The sequence below is a fragment of the Triticum dicoccoides genome, chromosome 7A, assembly GCF_002162155.2.
Source record: "Triticum dicoccoides isolate Atlit2015 ecotype Zavitan chromosome 7A, WEW_v2.0, whole genome shotgun sequence".
In the NCBI taxonomy this organism is placed as follows: domain Eukaryota; kingdom Viridiplantae; phylum Streptophyta; class Magnoliopsida; order Poales; family Poaceae; genus Triticum; species Triticum dicoccoides.
The window spans coordinates 490,553,535-490,575,282 of record NC_041392.1 but is presented as its reverse complement, the minus strand read 5'-3'; positions in this window follow the sequence as shown (position 1 = coordinate 490,575,282).

Sequence of the window (21,748 nt, the reverse complement as noted above, 5' to 3'; positions counted from 1 at the left end):
TATTTTCCGATCCCTTTTGGCTTATGGTCAGTAAGGGACTTTTGTTGGATGCTTTGAGTAGCTTCATGTCATGACTTGCTTTGCCATGATATGTTCCTGTAGCGTGTTGTTATCGTGCTCTAAACATTGCTTCCTGATGTTAAATTCCATACATGTTATTTTCACTAAGTCTGTAACCTGATATCTTTTGCACTTTTTCCATGCTTGTTTGATCCTGCTATTGAGTGAATTAGCCGTAGCTCAGTGTTCATCTTTTGTCAAGCATCTTGAGTGGATCCCTGCCATGTGTTTTGCTTGCCATTTCCAAACCATGCATCCGATTCCGGTGATCTTTATATTGATTCCGACCGAAATCAACTCATCTTTCCAGACGCACTCTTGGTTTTCCAAGTTGAGGCCTAGTTCAATCTTTTCCTTCCAGAGCATGCTTATGCATTGCATATTACACCCCGCATATCATGCCAGTTTTGCATCATGTTGCTTGCGCATTGCACCGTAGTTGATTGTGTCTCCCTTTGCTTGTGTTCTTGCTTTGAGTAGAGCCGAGAGACGAGTTCGTGTTTGAGGTATCCGTTGAGTACGTTTTCGAGGATCAAGCCTTCGTCTTCTCGGAGAACTTTGCAGGCAAGATGACCATACCCTCGAAATCACTTCTATCTTTGCTTGCTAGTTGCTCGCTCTTTTGCTATGCCTTTGCTGTGATACCTACCACATGCTTACCATGCCTCCCATTTTGCTAAGCCAAGCCTCTAACCCACCTTGTCCTAGCAAACCGTTGTTTGGCTATGTTACCGCTTTGCTCAGCCCCTCTTATAGCGTTGTTAGTTGCAGGTGAAGATGGAGTTTGTTCCATATTGGAACATGGATATTTGTTGGGATATCACAATATCTCTTATTATATTAATGCATCTCTATACTTGGTAAAGGGTGGAAGGCTCGGCCTTATGCCTGGTGTTTTGTTCCACTCTTGCCGCCCTAGTTTCTGTCATACTGGTGTTATGTTCCTTGATTTTGCGTTCCTTACACGGTTGGGCTATAATGGGAACCTCTTGACAGTTCGCCTTGAATAAAACTCCTCCAGCAAGGCCCAACCTTGGTTTTACCATTTGCCACCTAGCCTTTTTTTCCCTTGGGTCGGTCAACCCAAGGGTCATATTTATTTTAACCCCCCCCCCCCGGGCCAGTGCTCCTCTGAGTGTTGGTCCAACCTGTCAGCCGCCGGTGGCCACCAGGGGCAACTCTGGGCTGGCCTACCGGAAGTTTGGACAATCCAGTGTGCCCTGAGAACGAGATATGTGCAGCTCCTATCGGGATTTGTCGGCACATCCGGGTGGCTTTGCTGGTCTTGTTTTACCATTGTCGAAATGTCTTGTAACCGGGATTCTGAGCCTGATCGGGTCTTCCTGGGAGAAGGAATAACCTTCGTTGACCGTGAGAGCTTGTGATGGGCTAAGTTGGGACACCCCTGTAGGGTTTTGAACTTTCGAAAGCCATGCCCGCGGTTATGGGCAGATGGGAATTTGTTAATGTTCGGTTGTAGAAAACTTGAAACTTATCTTAATTAAAATGCATCAACCGCGTGTGTAGCCGTGATGGTCTCTTTCCGGCGGAGTTTGGGAAGTGAACACGGTGTTGGAGTTATGCTTGAACGTAAGTAGTCTAGGATCACTTCTTGATCATAGATTCTCGATCGTGCTTTGCCTTCTCTTCTCGCTCCCATTTGCGTAAGTTAGCCACCATATATGCTAGTGCTTGCTGCAGCTCCACCTCACACCTTTTTCCTACCCATAAGCTTAAATAGTCTTGATCGCGAGGGTGTGAGATTGCTGAGTCCCCGTGACTCACAGATTTACTTCCAAACCCAGTTTTGCAGGTGCCGTTGATATCGTGCAGGTGACGCAAACCAGCTCAAGGAGGACCTGGTTGAAGATCTTGTCCGTTGTGTTGTTTCTTTTGCAGTCGATCAGTAGTGGAGCCCAGTTGGGGCGATCGGGGATCTTTCGCTTTAGGGGTGGTCTTCTTTTATTTTGGTTCCGTAGTCGGACCTTGACTGTATCTGGATGATGTAATGCTATTTTCATGTATTGTGTGAAGTGGCGATTGTAAGCCAACTCTGTACCTCTTTCTTATTCAGTACAAGGGATGTGTAAAGATTATCCCTCTTGCGACATTGCCTACAATGCGGTTATGCCTCTAAGTCGTGCTCCGACACGTGGGAGATATAGCCGCATAATGGGTGTTACAATACAATACGTGCCTTGCTTCCCCTTCTGTCACTGGGAAAGGACACCGCAAGATTGAACCCAAAGCTAAGCACTTCTCCCATGGCAAGAACAACCAATCTAGTAGAACAAACCAAACTTATAATTCGAAGAGACTTGCAAAGATAACCAATCATACATAAAAGAATTCAGAGAAGATTCAAATATTATTCATAGATAGACTTGATCATAAACCCACAATTCATCGGTCTCAACAAACACACCGCAAAAAGAAGATTACATCGATTAGATCTCCACGAGAGAGGGAGAGAACATTGTATTGAGATCCAAAAAGAGAGAAGAAGCCATCTAGCTACTAGCTATGGACCCGTAGGTCTGAAGTAAACTACTCACACTTCATCGGAGGGGCTTGGATGATGATGTAGAAGCCCTCCGTGATCGAAGCCCCCTCTGGCGGAGCTCTAGAACAGGCCCCAAGATGGGATCTCGTGGATATAGAAAGTTGTGGCGGTGGAATTAGGTTTTTGGCTCCGTCCCCGATTGTTTGGGGGTACGTGGATATATATAGGAGGAAGAAGTGCGTCGGTGGAGCTTCAAGGGGCCCACGAGGCAGGGGGCGCGCCCTAGGGGGGCGCCCCTACCCTCGTGAGCACCTCGTGGCTTTCTTGACGGAGGGTCCAAGTCTCCTGGATCTTATCTGATGAGAAAATCATGTTTTCGAAGGTTTCATTCCGTTTGGACTCCATTTGATATTCCTTTTCTTCGAAACCCTAAAACAGGCAAAAAACAGTAATTCTGGGCTGGGCCTTCGGTTAATAGGTTAGTCCCAAAAATAATATAAAAGTGGAAAATAAAGCCCAATAATGTCTAAAACAGTAGATAATATAGCATGGAGCAATCAAAAATTATAGATACATTGGAGACGTATCAAGCATCCCAAGCTTAATTCCTGCTCGTCCTCGAGTAGGTAAATGATAAAAACAGAATTTTTGATGCAGAGTGCTACTTGGGATCATTTTAATGTAATTATTCTTAATTGTGGTATGAATATTCAGATCCGAAAGATTCAAGACAAAAGTTCATATTGACATAAAAATGATAATACTTCAAGCATACTAACTAAGCAATTATGTCTTCTCAAAATAACATGGCTAAAGAAAGTTCATCCCAACAAAATCATATAGTTTAGTCATGTTTCATTTTCGTCACACAAGAATGCTATCATCATGCACAACCCCGATGACAAGCCAAGCAATTGTTTCATACTTTAGTAATCTCAAACCTATAAACTTTCACGCAATATATGAGTGCGAGCCATGGACATAGCACTATGGGTGGAATAGAATATAATGAAGGGGGTTATGTGGAGAAGACAAAAAAGGAGAAAGTCTCAAATCAACAAGGCTAATCAATGGGCTATGGAGATGCCCACTGATTGATTTAATGCAAGGAGTAGGGATTGTCATGCAACGGATGCACTAGAGCTATAAATGTATGAAAGCTCAACAAAAGAAACTAGTGGGTGTGCATCCAACTTGCTTGCTCACAAAGACCTAGGGCACTTGAGGAGGCCCATTGTTGGAATATACAAGCCAAGTTCTATAATGAAAAATTCCCACTAGTATATGAAAGTGATAACATGAGAGACTCTCTACTATGAAGATCATGATGCTACTTTGAAGCACAAGTGTGGTAAAAGGATAGTAACATTGTCCCTTCTCTCTTTTTCTCTCATTTTTTTGGGCCTTCTCTTTTTTTATGGCCTTTCTTTTTTTTGGGACTTCTCTTTTTTTATGGCTTTTTTTATTTATTCGTCACTTGGGATAATGCTCTAATAATGATGATCATCACACTTCTATTTATTTACAACTCAATGATTACAACTCGATACTAGAACAAAGATGACTCTATGTGAATGTCTCTGGTGGTGTACCGGGATATGCAATGAACCAAGAGTGACATGTATGAAAGAATTATGAACGGTGGCTTTGCCACAAATACTATGTCAACTACATGATCATGCTAAGCAATATGACAATGATGAATGTATCGTGATGAACGGAATGATGGAAAGTTGCATGGCAATATATCTCGAAATGGCTATGGAAATGCCATACTAGGTAGGTATAGTGGCTGTTTTAAGGAAGATATAAGGAGGTTTATGTGTGAAAGAGCATATCATATCACGGGGTTTGGATGCACCGGCGAAGTTTGCGCCAACTCTCAATGTGAGAAAGGGCAATGCATGGTACCGAAGAGGCTAGCAAGGGTGGAAGGGTGAGAGTGCGTATAATCCATGGACTCAACATTAGTCATAAAGAACTCACATACTTATTGCAAAAATCTACAAGTCATCAAAAACCTCGGCACTACGTGCATGCTCCTAGGGGGATAGATTGGTAGGAAAAGACCATCGCTCGTCCCCGACCGCCACTCATAACGAAGACAATCAAATAAAACCTCATGTTTCAAATTTGTTGCATAAAGTTTACCATACGTGCATGCTACGAGACTTGCAAACCTCAACACAAGTATTTCTCAATTTTACAACTACTCAACTAGCATGACATTGATATTATTACCTCCATATCACAAAACAATCATCAAGCATCAAACTTTTCTTAGTACTCAACACACTCATAAGAAAGTTTTATTATTAATCTTGCATACCAAGCATATTAGGATTTTAAGAAAATTACCATGCTATTAAGACTCGCAAAATAATCTAAGTGAAGCATGAGAGAACAATAGTTTCTATAAAACAAATCCACCACCGTGCTCTAAAAGATATAAGTGAAGCACTAGAGAAAAATTATAAAGCTCAAAAGATATAAGTGAAGCACATAGAGTATTCTATCAAATTCCAAATCATGTACGGCTCTCTCAAAAGGTGTGTACAACAAGGATTATTGTGGTAAACTAATAAGCAAAGACTCAAATCATAAAATACGCTCCAAGCAAAACACATGTCATGTGGTGAATAAAAATATAGCTCCAAGTAAAGTTACCGATGGAAGTAGACGAAAAAGGGGATGCCTTCCAGGGCATCCCCAAGCTTTGGCTTTTAGGTGTCCTTAGATTATCTTGGGGGTGCCATGGGCATCCCCAAGATTAGGCTCTTGCCACTCCTTGTTCCATAATCCATCAAATCTTTACCCAAAACTTGAAAACTTCACAACACAAAACTTAAAGTAGAAAACTCGTGAGCTCCGTTAGTGAAAGAAAACAAAAGACCACTTCAAGGTACTGTAATGAACTCATTATTTATTTATATTGGTGTTATACCTACTGTATTCCAACTTATCTATGGATTATAAACTATTTTACTAGCCATAGATTCATCAAAATAAGCAAACAACACACGAAAAATAGAATCTGTCAAAAACAGAACAGTCTATAGTAATCTGTAGCTAGCACAAGATCTGGAACCCCAAAAATTCTAAAATAAATTTCTGGACGTGAGGATTTATCTACTAATCATCTGAAAAAAGAATTAACTAAATAGCACTTTCCAAATAAAAATGACAGCAGTTCTCGTGAGCGCTAAAGTTTTTGTTTTTTACAGCAACTTCAATCAAGACTTTCCCCAAGTCTTCCCAACGGTTCTACTTGGCACAAACACTAATTAAACACAAAAACACAACCAAAACAGAGTCTAGATAATTTGTTTATTACTAAAAAGGACCAAAAAGTAAGGAATAAAAATAAAATTGGATTGCCTCCCAACAAGCGCTATCGTTTAACGCCCCTAGCTAGGCATAACAAGCAAGAATAGATCTAGGTATTGCCATCTTTGGTAACCAATCCATAAGTGGCTCTCATGATAGATTCATATGGTAATTTTATTTTCTTTCTAGGGAAGTGTTCCATGCCTTTCCTTAATGGAAATTGGAATCTAATATTTCCTTCCTTCATATCAATAATTGCACCAATCGTTCTAAGGAAAGGTCTACCAAGAATAATAGGGCAAGAAGGATTGCAATCTATATCAAGAACGATAAAATCTATGGGCACATAATTAATATTGGCAACAATAAGAACATCATTAATTCTTCCCTTAGGTTTCTTAATAGTGGAATCTGCAAGATGCAAGTTTAGAGAGCAATCATCAAAATAACGGAAATCTAGTAAATCACACAGAGTTTTGGGAATAGTAGAGACACTAGCACCCAAATCACACAAAGCATAAAACTCATAATTTTTAATTTTAATCTTAATAGTTGGTTCCCACTCATCATAAAGTTTTCTAGGGATAGAAACATCCAATTCAAGTTTTTCTTCATAAGATTGCATCAAGGCATCAACGATATGTTTAGTAAACGCTTTATTTTGACTATAAGCATGAGGAGATTTTAGCATGGATTGCAACAAGGAAATACAATCAATCAAAGAGCAATTTTCATAGTTAAATTCCTTGAAATCCATAATAGTGGGTTTAGCAACATCTAGGGTTTTAATTTCTTCAATCCCACTTTTATCAAATTTAGCATCAAGATCAACAAATTCCAAATTCTTAGAACGCCTTCTAGGTAAAGGTGGATCATATTCAGTTCCATAATTATCAAGATTCATATTGCGAAACAAAGATTTAATAGGGTACACATCAATAACTTTTAGATCTTCATCATTATTTTCATAGGAACTAGAAGAACACACTTTTATAAAGGCATCTTTCTTAGCACGCATCCTAGCGATTCTTTCTTTGCATTCGTCAATGGAAATTATCATGGCTTTGAGAGACTCATTGATATCATGGTTAGGTGGAATAGATCTAAGTTTCAAAGAATCAACATCAAGAGCAATTCTATCAACGTTCCTAGCCAAATCATCAATCTTAAGCAATTTTTCTTCAATCATAGCATTAAAATTCTTTTGCGAAGAAATAAATTCTTTAATATTAGATTCAAAATCAGAGGGCATCTTATTATAATTTCCATAAGAATTGTTGTAGGGATTGCCATAATTATTAGAGGGATTACTAGGATAAGGCCTAGGATTGAAATTTCCTCTATACGCGTTGTTACCAAAATTGTTCCTACCAACAAAATTCACATCCATAGATTCATTATTATTCTCAATCAAAGTAGACAAGGGCACATAATTAGGATCAGAAGAAACACTCTTATTAGCAAATAATTTCATAAGTTCATCCATCTTTCCAGTCAAAACATTAATTTCTTCTATCGCATGCACCTTTTTAGTAGATCTTTCAGTATGCCATTGAGAATAATTAGCCATAATACTATCTAGGAGTTTAGTAGCTTCTCCTAAAGTGATTTCCATAAAAGTGCCTCCCGCGGCCGAATCTAAAAGATTTCTAGAAGCAAAATTCAATCCGACATAAAAATTTTGTATAACCATCCACAAATTCAAACCATGCGTAGGGCAATTACGTATCAATAATTTCATTCTCTCCCAAGCTTGTGCAACATGTTCATGATCAAGTTGTTTAAAATTCATAATATCGTTTCTAAGAGAGATGATCTTAGCGGGAGGAAAATACTTAGAGATAAAAGCATCTTTGCACTTGTTCCATGAATCAATACTATTTTTAGGCAAAGACGAAAACCAAGCTTTAGCACGATCTCTAAGCGAAAAACGAAATAGATTCAATTTAACAATATCATTATCGACATCTTTCTTCTTTTGCATGTCACACAAATCAACGAAGCTATTAAGATGGGTAGCGGCATCTTCACTAGGAAGGCCGGAGAACGGATCTTTCATGACAAGATTCAACAAAGCAGTATTAATTTCACAAGATTCAGCTTCGGTAAGAGGAGCAATTGGAGTGCTAAGGAAATCATTATTATTGGTGTTGGTGAAGTCACACAATTTAGTATTATCTTGAGCCATCGCGACAAACAAGCAATCCAACACACGAGCAAACGAGAGCAAACGGGCAAAAAGGCAAATAGAGAGGGAGGATAGAGAGAGAGGGCGAATAAAACGGCAAGGGTGAAGTGGGGGAGAGGAAAATGAGAGGCAAATGGCAAATAATGTAATGCGGGAGATAGGGATTGTGATGGGTACTTGGTATGTTGACTTTTGTGCAGACTCCCCGACAATGGCGCCAGAAATTCTTCTTGCTACCTCTTGAGCATTGCGTTGGATTTCCCCGAAGAGGAAGGGATGATGCAACAAAGTAGCGTAAGTATTTCCCTCAGTTTTTGAGAACCAAGGTATCAATCCAGTAGGAGGCTACACTCGAGTCCCTCGTACCTACACAAAAACAATAGCTCAACGCAACCAACGCGCTTAGGGGTTGTCAATCCCTTCACGTTCACTTATGAAAGTGAGATCTGATAGAGATGATAAATAATATTTTTTGGTATTTTTGGTATAGAGATGCAAAGTAAATAAAGTAAAAGCAAAGTAAAAGCAAAGCAATAATAAAGTAACGGAGATTGATATGATGAGAAAGAGACCCGGGGGCCATAGGTTTCACTAGTGGCTTCTCTCAAGAGCATAAGTATTCTACAGTGGGTGAACAAATTACTGTTGAGCAATTGACAGAATTGAGCATAGTTATGAGAATATCTAGGTATGATCATGTATATAAGCATCACGTCCGAGACAAGTAGACCGAAACGATTCTGCATCTACTACTATTACTCCACTCATCGACCGCTATCCAGCATGCATCTAGAGTATTAAGTTAAAAACAGAGTAACGCCTTAAGCAAGATGACATGATGTAGAGGGATAGCTTCATGCAATATGATAAAAAAAACCATCTTGTTATCCTTGATGGCAACAATACAATACATGCCTTGCTGCCCCTTCTGTCACTGGGAAAGGACACCGCAAGATTGAACCAGTCTCTAGTAGGCCAAACCAAACTGATAATTCGAAGAGACTTGCAAAGATAACCAATCATACATAAAAGAATTTAGAGAAAATTCAAATATTATTCATAGATAGACTTGATCATAAACCCACAATTCATCGGTCTCAACAAACACACCGCAAAAACAAGATTACATCGAATAGATCTCCACGAGAGAGGGGGAGAACATTGTATTGAGATCCAAAAAGAGAGAAGAAGCCATCTAGCTACTAGCTATGGACCCGTAGGTCTGAAGTAAACTACTCGCACTTCATCGAAGGGGCTTGGATGATGATGTAGAAGCCCTCCGTGATCGATGCCCCCTTCGGCGGAGCTTCGAAACAGGCCCCAAGATGGGATCTCGTGGATACAGAAAGTTGCGGCGGTGGAATTAGGTTTTTGGCTCCGTCACCGATCATTTGGGGGTACGTGGATATATATAGGAGGAAGAAGTACGTCGGTGGAGCTTCGAGGGGCCCACGAAGCAGGGGGCGCGCCCTAGGGGGGCACCCCTACCCTCGTGAGCACCTCGTGGCTTTCTTGATGGAGGGTCCAAGTCTCCTGGATCTTATTTGATGAGAAAATCACGTTTCCGAAGTTTTCATTCCGTTTGGACTCCGTTTGATATTCCTTTTCTTCAAAACCCTAAAACAGGCAAAAAACAGCAATTCTGGGTTGGGCCTCCGGTTAATAGGTTAGTCCCAAAAATAATATAAAGGTGGAAAATAAAGCCCAATAATGTCTAAAATAGTAGATAATATAGCATGGGGCAATCGAAATTTATAGATACGTTGGAGACGCATCAGAGTGCTAAAAGATATCCGCGGAGGTGAACTCCATGATCGGCGCCCAGTTGGACTCGACGGGCACGGATGTGAGCGGCTCGGAGTCCGTGGCCGGAGATGAATCCAGTGGTTCGGCGACACGGCTCTCGTAAGGGGTGAAGTCAGTTTCCGTCTCTATCGCCACTGAGAGTGCGGCCTCCATGGCGGGGTCCATCCCTCCGCTCTCGGATAGCGCGACTTGTTCCATATTGAAGGCCGGAGTGGTTGCGGATGCCATCTCCCGGACATAATTCGACGGTAGAGTTACGTCATGCTCATCGTGACTGTGCGGCGCGTCCGACATGGGCTCGAATCCGTCGAAGATCAAGTCTCCGCGGATGTCGGCCGTGTAGTTCAAGTTTCCAAATCTGACCTGATGCCCAGGGGCGTAGCTTTTGATCTGCTCCAGATGGCCAAGCGAATTGGCCTGCATAGTGAAGCCGCCAAATACGAAGATCTGTCCGAGGAGGAAAGCCTCACCCTGGACCGCATCGCTAGCGATGATCGAAGGAGCCATCAAGCCTTGCAGTGACGACACAGTGGAACTCTCAATGAAAGCACCAATGTCGGTGTCAAAACCGGCAGATCTCGGGTAGGGGGTCCCGAACTATGAGTCTAAGGCAGATGGTAATAGGAGGCAAGGGACACGATGTTTACCCAGGTTCGGGCCCTCTTGATGGAGGTAATACCCTACGTCCTGCTTGATTGTTCTTGATGATATGAGTATTACAAGAGTTGATCTACCACGAGATCAAAGAGGCTAAACCCTAGAAGCTAGCCTATGGTATGATTGTATGTTGTCCTACGGACTAAAACCCTCCGGTTTATATAGACACCGGAGGGGGCTAGGGTTACACAAGGTCGGTTACAAAGGTGGAGATATACATATCCGTATTGCCTAGCTTGCCTTCCACGTCAAGTAGAGTCCCATCCGGACACGGGACGAAGTGTTCAATCTTGTACCTTCATAGTCCGGTAGTCCGGCCAAAGTATATAGTCCGGCTATCCGGAGATCCCCTAATCCAGGACTCCCTCACCTCTCGTCATGTTGAGATTGCTATTGTTTCTTTTTTCTTCCATGCATATGCTAGTTTTTGCTTCTCTTGATAATTTGTTTGCTTATAAAATTCCTATGCATAGGAAGTATGTTAGACTTAAATGTGTTTGTCATGTGTTTTGTGATGCTCTCTTTGTGCTTCAATTCTTGTCTTTCTTGTGAGCATCATTGAAATCTCAATGCCTAGCTAAAAGGCTTTAAAGAAAAGCGCTTGTTGGGAGGCAACCCAATTTTATTTTTGTTCTTTGCTTTTTGTTCCTGTTTAGTAATAAATAATTTATCTAGCCTCTGTTATGATTGCATTTTTTATGTTTAATTAGTTTTTGTGCCAAGTAAATCCTTTCAGATCTTCTTGGGTGATTGTTGTTTCATCTTGCTGATAAAAACAGAAAGTATGCGCTCATGAAAAAACAATTAATTTTTCACCAGAGAGCGATAAAATACCAATTCCAACTGCAGTAGATCAATATATGAATTTTCCTGGTCATCCTAATTTTTCAGAATTTTTGGAGTTACAGACGTATTCGAAATCTACAGATTGCTACAGACTGTTCTGTTTTTGACAGATTCTGTTTTTTGCGTGTTGTTTTCTTATTTTGATGCACCTATGGCTAGTATCGGGGGGTATAAACCATAGAGAAGTTAGAATATAGTAGGTTTAACACCAATATAAATAAATAATGAGTTAATTACAGTACCTTAAAGTGGTGGTTTATTTTCTTATACTAACGGAGCTCACGAGATTTTCTGTTGAGTTTTGTGTTGTGAAGTTTTCAAGTTTTTGGGTAAAGATTTGATGGATTTTGGAACAAGGAGTGGCAAGAGCATAAGCTTGGGGATGCCCAAGGCACCCCAAGGTAAAATTCAGGGACAACCAAAAGCCTGAGCTTGGGGATGCCCTGGAAGGCATCCCCTCTTTCGTCTTCGTCTATTGGTAACTTTACTTGAGGCTATATTTTTATTCACCACATGATATGTGTTTTGCTTGGAGCGTCTTGTATGATTTGAGTCTTTTCTTTTTAGTTTACTACAATCATCCTTGCTGTACACACCTTTTGGGAGAGACACACATGAATCGGAATTTATTATAATACTCTATGCGCTTCACCTATATCTTTTTAGAGCACGGTGGTGGTTTTATTTTATAGAAATTATTGATCTCTCATGCTTCACTTATATTATTTTGAGAGTCTTTTAGAACAGCATGGTAATTTGCTTTGGTTATAAAACTAGTCCTAATATGATGGGCATCCAAGTTGGGTATAATAAAAACATGCATATAAAGTGCGTTGAATAGTAGAAGTTTGATACTTGATGATTGTTTTGAGACATGAGGATGGTGATATTAGAGTCATGCTAGTGGGGTAATTGTGAATTTGGGAAATACTTGTGTTGAGGTTTGCAAGTCCCGTAGCATGCATGTATGGTAACCGTTGTGTAACAAATTTGAAGCATGAGGTATTTTTTGATTGTCTTCCTTACGAGTGGCGGTCGGGGACGAGCGATGGTCTTTTCCTACCAATCTATCCCCCTAGGAGCATGCGTGTAGTGCTTGGTATTTGATGACTTGTAGATTTTTGCAATAAGTATGTGAGTTCTTTATGACTAATGTTGAGTTCATGGATTATATGCACTCTCACCCTTCCACCATTTGTAGCCTCTCTAGTACCGCGCAACTTTCGCTGGTACCATAAACCCACCATTTACCTTCCTCAAAACAGCCACCATACCTACCTATTATGGCATTTCCGTAGCCATTCCGAGATATATTGCCATGCAACTTTCCACCGTTCCATTTATTATGACACAATCCATCATTGTCATATTGTCATGCATGATCATGTAGTTGACATCGTACATTCAAGAGCTCTGGGGAAAGGTTTGTTTTGCTTCTGTTGCTCATCCCAGAAGCAACGGCCAGGCTGAGAGGGAAAATGTGGAAGTGTTGCGGGGCCTCAAAACTAGAACTTTTGACAGGCTGCACAAGTGCGGAAGGCGCTGGATTGATGAGTTGCCAACGGTTCTTTGGTCGATCAGAATGACACCAAATCGAGCCACTGGCCAGACACCCTTTGCCCTGATATACGGGGTAGAAGCAGTTCTCCCCACGGAACTCATACACGGGTCACCTCGAGTGCTCACTTATGATGAGCTCGAGCAAGAGCAGTTGCGCCAAGATGATGTGACGCTCCTTGAGGAAGATCGTCTTCAGGCTACTGTGCGAGCCGCTCGTTACCAGCAAGCCTTGCACCACTACCATAGCCACAAGGTTCATGCCCAAAGCCTTGAGGAAGGCGACCTTGTTCTTTGGCGGATCCAATCCACCAAGAATTCAAAAAAGTTGACGCCAAAGTGGGAAGGCCCTTATCGGGTAATATGAGTCACCAGGCCCGGCGCAGTCTACCTGGAGACCGAGGATGGCATTCTGGTGAGCAATTCCTGGAACATCGAACATCTTCGCAAGTTTTACCCTTAAGGCGCGATTGCCGGGAGCCCTGGCAACCCCCCTTTTGTAATAGCCTTATGTACAAAGGCATGTAACCCTATGTACAAAGCCAGGCGCAGACCCTGCACGCAGTCAGGGAAAGAAACCCTTAGTATGTACAGTTCCCTGTTGATTTCCATAGTTATGTGTATACGTATATGCGTGCTTATCCAGGGTATTGTACTACTTTTTGATTCCAGCAAGTATCAACGGACTGCTAAGAATCCATGCTCTTGCCCTCTTTTCCTTCTAGTCACGGCAAGGACGCTCGATCCCGCCAAGGACCCAGCTCCGGCAAGAAGTTGAGAAGACAGCCCGGCACGATGACCCCCGGCAAACCAAACAGATAAAGTTTACCTCTTGCCCATCCATGTTCGTAACCTACAACTTGTGCATAAGGAAACCTCGCCACTCTCTTTTCAAAGACTCAGGTACTCCCATTCCCGGCCCGAACGTTGCTTCGGTCGGAGTGGTCGTAGTAGCCCTTGCTAAAAAGAGATGAACGGGGGGCTGGACCCTTTATCTGTAACCCAGCAGATGTGATTCTCCGGCAGGCGCATAGGGCACCGGCAAGATGGCTTGCCGAGACAACTCGTTTATTTGCGTTAAAGAGGCATTTTTCCTCTGCACGAGTTTATCCGTGCACGGGTTTCCGGCAAGGCTAGTCCTTTTCTTTAAAATGCTAATACAAGTACGCATGTTGTCGAACATAAGCATGGTCTTGAGAGATTACATTACTTAGAAGTTGAAATTCGGCAAATGCCTACAAGCTTAGAAAAAAGATAAGTGCCCCGTGATCTCCGTTCTTGCCCCTTTCCTCCCAGCTACGACAGGTGAGGGCGAAGACAGGGCGACAGGGAACGCGCCGATGGAGAGCATGGCGGGGATGGCCCTCGGCAAGGCGCGTGACCGAGGGAGGAGGGCGACGCAGATGACGACGATGCTGGCAACGATCATCCAGAGTCGGAATCGGCGTCCTCCCGCCCGGTCCCCTCCTCGTTGCCGTCGCTCGAGGAGGAGCTCTCGTCGTCGGTCGAGCTCTCCGCGCAGCACCCTAACATGTGTCCCGAGTGCCCGAAGACCTTGACAGAGAGCAGATCTCTCTCCACTAATTTGAAGTGGAGAACGTGCCCCTTCATCAAGCAGTGGGCACATGTGAAGGTTTTCCAACCCCGATGAAGAAGCATTCATGAGGGACGGGGAACCTTGTGTTCGCCCATATGTCGCCATTGCAACACCCCTTCATGTGAAGCCTCAGCCTCGGTGGCTGGTCGATCTCCAGCACCCTTGCAAACGCCTCGAGGAGGCAAAGGTGGCTACGCGGCGGCTCGTGCATCTGCAAGATGAACTCCAGCGCCGTGTCCCCAATGTGGCCGCTCGACTAAGCAGGAGGAGATGTTGTCGGAGATGGAGACGTCGCAGGTATCCTCCTTCTGCGCCCACCTCTGCCTCGACCGCCCTGCCGATCGCGCCCCTGTCTGGCTCCTCCACCTTGGGCATCTGGTTCTTCCTTGACCACCCCAGCTCTCTAATGAGAGGAAGATTGAGTCGCCTCCGCGGAAGGATGGCCACGACTGCGCCCTCTCGACATGGTGGTGGATGAAGGATGGAGGCGACGCGAGGGGATGCCTCTCCTCCTCCTCCCGAGTCCCCTTTTTATAGCCAAGCATGGGAAGGCAGAAGACTGGCTCTACGCCTCTGGAGGGCCCTTTCAAGTCTGTCTCATTAAGTTGGCAACGAGTAAGGGTTGTCGACCGCCCTCCCTTCGCCAATCAAAGGCGCATGGGTATCGGCCATGGTGCGCTTTCCCATATCCCGCACGTCTGTCACCTACCACACACCATGCATGCGGCGTACGTGGCGAAAGAGACGGGCGTGGTGGGAAACATGGAACGACGGTTCCAATGTTGAGAGAGGCGAGGGGGGTAAATGAGCAGTGCCCCTGTGGTTTCCTCTTTTTTATGGGGAAGACACAGGCCGCCTCTTTACTATTCACCGCGGGGTGACGCAAGCATGGTGTGGTCATTCCACACACGACCCCCACGTCGCGCACTCAATGCAGGTCGTGAGGAAGCGTAACTGGCGAAGGAATTACCGCAGTAAAAACTCTGCCACGCGTGCCCGCGCACCGTTTTGGGCCTGGCCCAATAACGCCCTGCAGTTATATGTGGCCCAGGCCCGAGGGCTCCTATCGGTGTACAAAAGTAGGGGCCCTTCTATACCCCTTTACTTATGCACGGGCAGTCATAGCCACGCCTGCGGCTGGGCTCGGTAGGGCAGAGGAAGCGAAGATAGAAAGTTGCCGAGGCAGCGCCCAAGCCAGAATCATAAAGAGCAAAGGGACAAGATGGGCTTCCCCCAGCAAGAGCCTTGCCGGGGCGGCCTACATGGCCCCGGCAAGAGCCTTTCTAGGGCAGCTTGCCCAACACCAGCAAGACCGCAACCCTTGAGCCTGAGAGACATGACGCTCTTGACAACATCAAGACCGAGGACCGGGAGCGCCTGCATGGTGGCATGCAGATCTTTGTGGAAACCAAAGGCCTGCAAGCCTAGATGAGAACCAGAAGACAAAGCCCCCAGCAATATCTTGCTGTGATGACTGAAGACCCCCGGAAAGACCCTTGCTGGGGACGCTCGCAAGCCCCCGGCAAGACCCTTACCGGGGACGCCCACGAGATCCCGGCAAGGGCCTTTCCGGGGGCGTCAACGGAGCCAAAAGCCAGGCCCACACTTACCAAATCTTCATTGCGCCGCGCCCATTTTGACGTGGTGACCAGCCTACCAACTAGGCACACGCTTGCGTGGTAGCATGGAGCTTCGAGGCCAACCAACCAAGCACCTGCGTGGTGACATGCAGATCTTTGTGAAGACCCTGCCACCGCACCAGCTCAGCAGCCAGCCAGCCAGTGTGGCGCTGCATGCCTCATCACCGGGGACACGCGTTGAAGCAAGGCGAGGTGGCAATGGATGAGACGGGCCTCTTTACCGTCCCCGATAAAGCAAGAGGACACATAGGCAGCGCATTAAATGCGTTTGTCCTAGGATGTCAGGAGATAAACTTGTACATTGTACATAACTTTCCACCTCTTGTGTGCCACTGTGGCAACCCCTTTGACATATAAAAGGAGGCCTGAGGCGTACTGAGGGAGGATTCTGGACTTTTTGGACTAGGCATGCACTGCAGCTAGTTCAAGAACTCAAGAACACTAAATACACACAAAGCAAGTCTAGGGTTTTACGCATCGCTTGTGGCCCGAACCTAGATAAAAATCCCACTGAGTTGATCTTCTAGACCCACTCTTTGCGCAGCCCCACGCCCCCGCAACCGTAGAAGGGATTCCATCGAGGGATCCCATAGGTGTCGTTCCAGAACCCCAACACCTACTATCAAAGTCAAGATTAAAAATTATGAGTGTTTTGCTTTGTGTGACTTGGGTGCTAGTGTTTCTACAATTCCGAAATCCTTATGTGATGTACTTGGTCTTACTAATCTTGAAGAATGCTCTTTGAATTTGCACTTGGCGGATTCTACTATTAAAAAGCCTATGGGAAGAATTAATGATGTTCTTATTCTTGCAAATAGGAATTATGTGCCCATAGATTTTATTGTTCTTGATATTGATTGCAATATGTCTTGTCCAATTATTCTTGGTAGACCGTTTTTACGCACTATCGGTGCCGTGATTGATATGAAAGAAGGCAATATTAAGTTCCAATTTCCTTTGAGGAAGGGTATGGAACACTTTCCTAGAACAAGAATTAGGCCACCATATGAATCAATCATGAGGGCATCTTATGGATCTCGAACCAAAGATGACAAAACTTAGATCATTGCTTTATGCCTAGCTAAGGGCGTAAAACTATAGTGCTTGTTGGGAGGCAACCCAATAAATAAAATTTATTTTTGCCTTTTGCTTTCTGTTCTTGAGTGTTAGCACAATCATGCTACTGTTGTGATTGTTTTTTTATGTTTTAATTAGTGTTTGTGCCAAGTAAAGCCTTTAGGATCTTCTTGGATGATAGTTGTTTGATCTTGCTGAAAAAACAGAAACTTTTACGCTCACAAAATTAATTTTCATTTTTACCAGAGAGCGATAAAATACCCATTCCACTTGCAGTAGATCAGTATACAAATTTCTCAGATCATCCTAATGTTTCAGAACTTTTGTAGTTGCGGAAGCATTTGAAATAGTCGGATTGCTACAGATTGTTCTGTTTTGACATATTCTGTTTTCTTTGTGTTGTGTACTTATTTTGATGGCTCTATGGTTTTCTTTTATGAGTTTTTGCCATAGAAAAGTTGGAATACATTAGATATAATATAAAAACAAAATATGAATTGGTTTGATACACTACTTATAGTAGTGGTTTGCTTTCTTATGCTAACGGATCTCACAAAGGTTTTGTTGAGTTTTGTGTGATTGAAGTTTTCAAGTTTTGGGTTATCTTATGATGGATGAAGGAAGGATGAGAGAGCCTAAGCTTGGGTATGCCCCGGCATCCCAAGCTATTATCCAAAAATGAGCAACCAACTAAGCTTGGGGATGCCCCTGATGTCGCTTCAAGCTACGTTGGTATTTCATCAAAGAGGAAGAGATGGTGCAGCACAGCGGCGGTAGGTATTTCCCTCAGATATGAAACCAAGGTTATTGAACCAGTAGGAGGACCAATCAACATAACGTAAACAGCCCTGCACATAGATAACAAATCCTTGCAACCTGACGTGTTAAAGGGGTTGTCAATCCCTTTCGGGGTACGGCGCCTCAATATAGGCAAACGGACGTGAGATAAATTTGTAGTAGATTGATAGATCGAACGCCAAATAAATAATTAAATAAATAAGAATAATTGCAGAAAAGTATTTTTGGCTTTTTGGTTTAATAGATCTGAAAATAAAAGCAAATATAAATAGATCGCAAAGGCAAATATATGAGAAAGAAGACCCGGAGGCCATAGGTTTCACTAGTGGCTTCTCTCGAGAAAAATAGCAAATGGTGGGTGAAAAAATTACTATTGGGCAATTGATAGAACCTCAAATAATTATGACGATATCCAGGCAATGATCATTATATAGGCATCATGTCCAAGATTAGTAGACCGACTCCTGCCTGCATTTACTACTATTACTCCACACATCGACCGCTATCCAGCATGCATCTAGTGTATTAAGTTCATGGAGAAATGGAGCAATGCAATAAGAATGATGACAAGATGTAGACAAGATCTATCTATGTAGAGATAGACCCCATCGTTTTATCCTTAGTAGAAACGACACATACGTGTCGTTTCCCTTTCTGTCAAGGGATCAAGCACCGTAAGATCGAACCCACTACAAAGCACCTCTTCCCGTTGCAAGATTAATAGATCAAGTTGGCCAAAAAAACCAAATATCGAAAATGAAATACGAGGCTATAAGAAATCATGCATATAAGAGATCAAAGAAACTCAAATAAGTTTCATGGATATAAAAAGATAGATCTGATCATAAACTCAAAGTTCATCGGATCCCAACAAACGCACCACAAAAGAGTTACATCATATGGATCTCCAAGAGACCATTGTATTGAGAATCAAGAGAGAGAGATGAAGCCATCTAGCTACTAACTACAGACCCGAAGGTCTACAAAGAACTACTCACGCATCATCGGAGATGCACCAATGGAGGTGGTGAACCCCATCTGTGAAGGTGTCTAGATTGGATCTAGTGGTTCTGGACTCTACGGCGGTTGGATGAATATTTCATCGACTCCCCTAGGGTTCTGGGATTTTTGGGGTATTTATAGAGCAAAGAGGCGGTCTAGGTGGCACCTGAGGTGGGCACAACCCACCAGGGCGCGCCCTAGTGGGTTGTGCCCCCCACGAGGCACCCCTAGGCGCAGCCAGGGCCCGTTGTGTTCCTTTTTTCCCATAAAAATTCTCCGTAAAGTTTCATGGCATTTGGACTCCGTCTGATATTGGTTTTCTGTGATGTAAAAAACATGGAAAAACAGGAACTTGCACTTGGCACTATGTCAATAGGTTAGTACCAAAAATGATATAAAATTATTATAAAACATCCAAGATTGATAATATAGCAGCATGGAACAATCAAAAATTATAGTTACGCTGGAGACGTATCAGCATCCCCAAGCTTAACTCCCACTCGTCCTCGAGTAGGTAAGTGATAAAAATAGAATTTTTGATGTGGAATGCTGCCTATCATGTCATATCATATTCTTTTCTTTATAGCATGGACATTTGGACTTTTAGTTGTTCAAAGCAATAGTCTAGTTTTGACATGATAATTTAGATACTCAAGCATATCAAAAAGCAACCATGTCTTTCAAAATATCAACACTAAAATAAGTTATCCCTAGCCCATCATGCTCAAACATTGACCCATTCATGAAACACACTCGAATATTAGCTACACCCAATACTTAAGTATGATCATATTGCCTCCTAGTTGGTGCCTTTATAAGAGAAGATGGAGACTCAAAATAAAAATTGCATAAAGTAAAAGAAAGGCCCTTCACAGAGGGAAGTAAGGATTTGTAGAGGTGCCAGAGCTCAAAGCGAAAAACTTAGAGATAAAAACATTTTGGGAGGTGAATCTATCCCACCAACAAAAACGACTTAGAGTTCCCAATACTTTCCATGCATAGATATATCATAGGCGGTTCCAAACAAAAAATAAAGTTTATTCTTTTTTCCACCATACTTTCACTTTCCATGGCTAGCCGTATCGGCGGTTGCCCTCCATACCAACACTTTCCAAGGAATTTATTATTTGACAACATAAAGTAAATTCATTTTTGCATTTCGGGACTGGGCATCTGAAAGTGCAACTATCCCTGGGTGGTTTTGGTAATTCCTAACAACATATAGCTCATTGAGCTAATGATATCTCAAGATAAATATTTTAGGAAAGCTCAATGATTGGCATGTCATGGATTAGAAATGTGGACCCCTCAAAATGCTAAGGACAAAAGATTGGCTCAAGCTCTAAAGCTCAAGACTCTACATTTTACTTTTAGTGATCCAAGATCACATTGAGTCCATAGGAAAAGACAATACTATTAAAAGGGGATGAGGTGTTTCTTAATGGGTTGCTTGCTCAAAATTCTTAGTGATATGCTCCAAAAACCCTCAACTACTTTCTCATATCCACATATGTCCCAAACCAAAATTCAAACTCGGCCCCACCGAAATGTTCTATCCGGCGCCACCGAGTTCACTTGGCATAGCCACTGCCACAAACCCTACTCACTTCGGTCTTACCGATAGGGATCTCGGTCTCACCGAGATGGGATTGCAAACTCTCTGTTTCCCTTCATAACGTTGCGGTCCAACCGAGATGAGCGATCGGTCCCACCGAGTTCACAATGCAAACTCTCTATTTCCCCTTCATAACACTTTGGTCTCACCGAGATGAGCGGATCAGTCCCACCGAGTTTGCTTGACCAACTCTATGGTTAGCTTATTACCAGAATCGGTCCCACCGGGTTTGTGTAATCGGTCTCACCGAGATTACGTTATGCCCTAACCCTAATGATATCGGCCACACTGAGTTGACATGTCGGTCCCACCGAAAAGCCTAATGTTCACATTTTTAACTAAATCGGTCTGACGGAGTTTCATTAGTCGGTCCCACCGAGTTTGGTGATTTGTGTGTAACAGTTAGATTTTGTGTGGAGGCTATGAATACCCCTCCACCCACTCTTCATTCATGGATAGAGCCATCAGAACATGCCTAAACTTCCAACATTCATTTTCAGAGAGAGAACCACCCACTCATGTGTTGAGACCAAGATATTCCATTCCAACCATATGAATCTTGATCTCTAGCCTTCTCCAAGTTGCTTTCCACTCAAATCTTATTTCCACCAAATCCAAATCAGTGAGAGAGAGAGAGAGAGAGATTTGAGTGTTGGGGAGACAATCATTTGAAGCACAAGAGCAAGGATTTCATCATCAACACACCGTCTATTACCTTTTGGAGAGTGGTGTCTCCTAGATTGGTTAGGTGTCACTTGGGAGCCTCCGAAAAGATTGTGGAGTTGAACCAAGGAGTTTGTATGGGCAAGGAGATCACCTACTTCGTGAAGATCTACCCTAGTGAGGCAAGTCCTTCGTGGGCGATGGCCATGGTGGGATAGACAAGGTTGCTTCTTCGTGGACCCTTCGTGGGTGGAGCCCTTCATGGACTCGCACAACCGTTACCCTTCGTGGGTTGAAGTCTCCACCAACGTGGATGTACGATAGCACCACCTATCAGAACCACGCCAAAAATCTTCGTGTCTACATTTCGTTTGATTGCTCCAAACTCCTCCCTTTACCTTCATGTGCAATG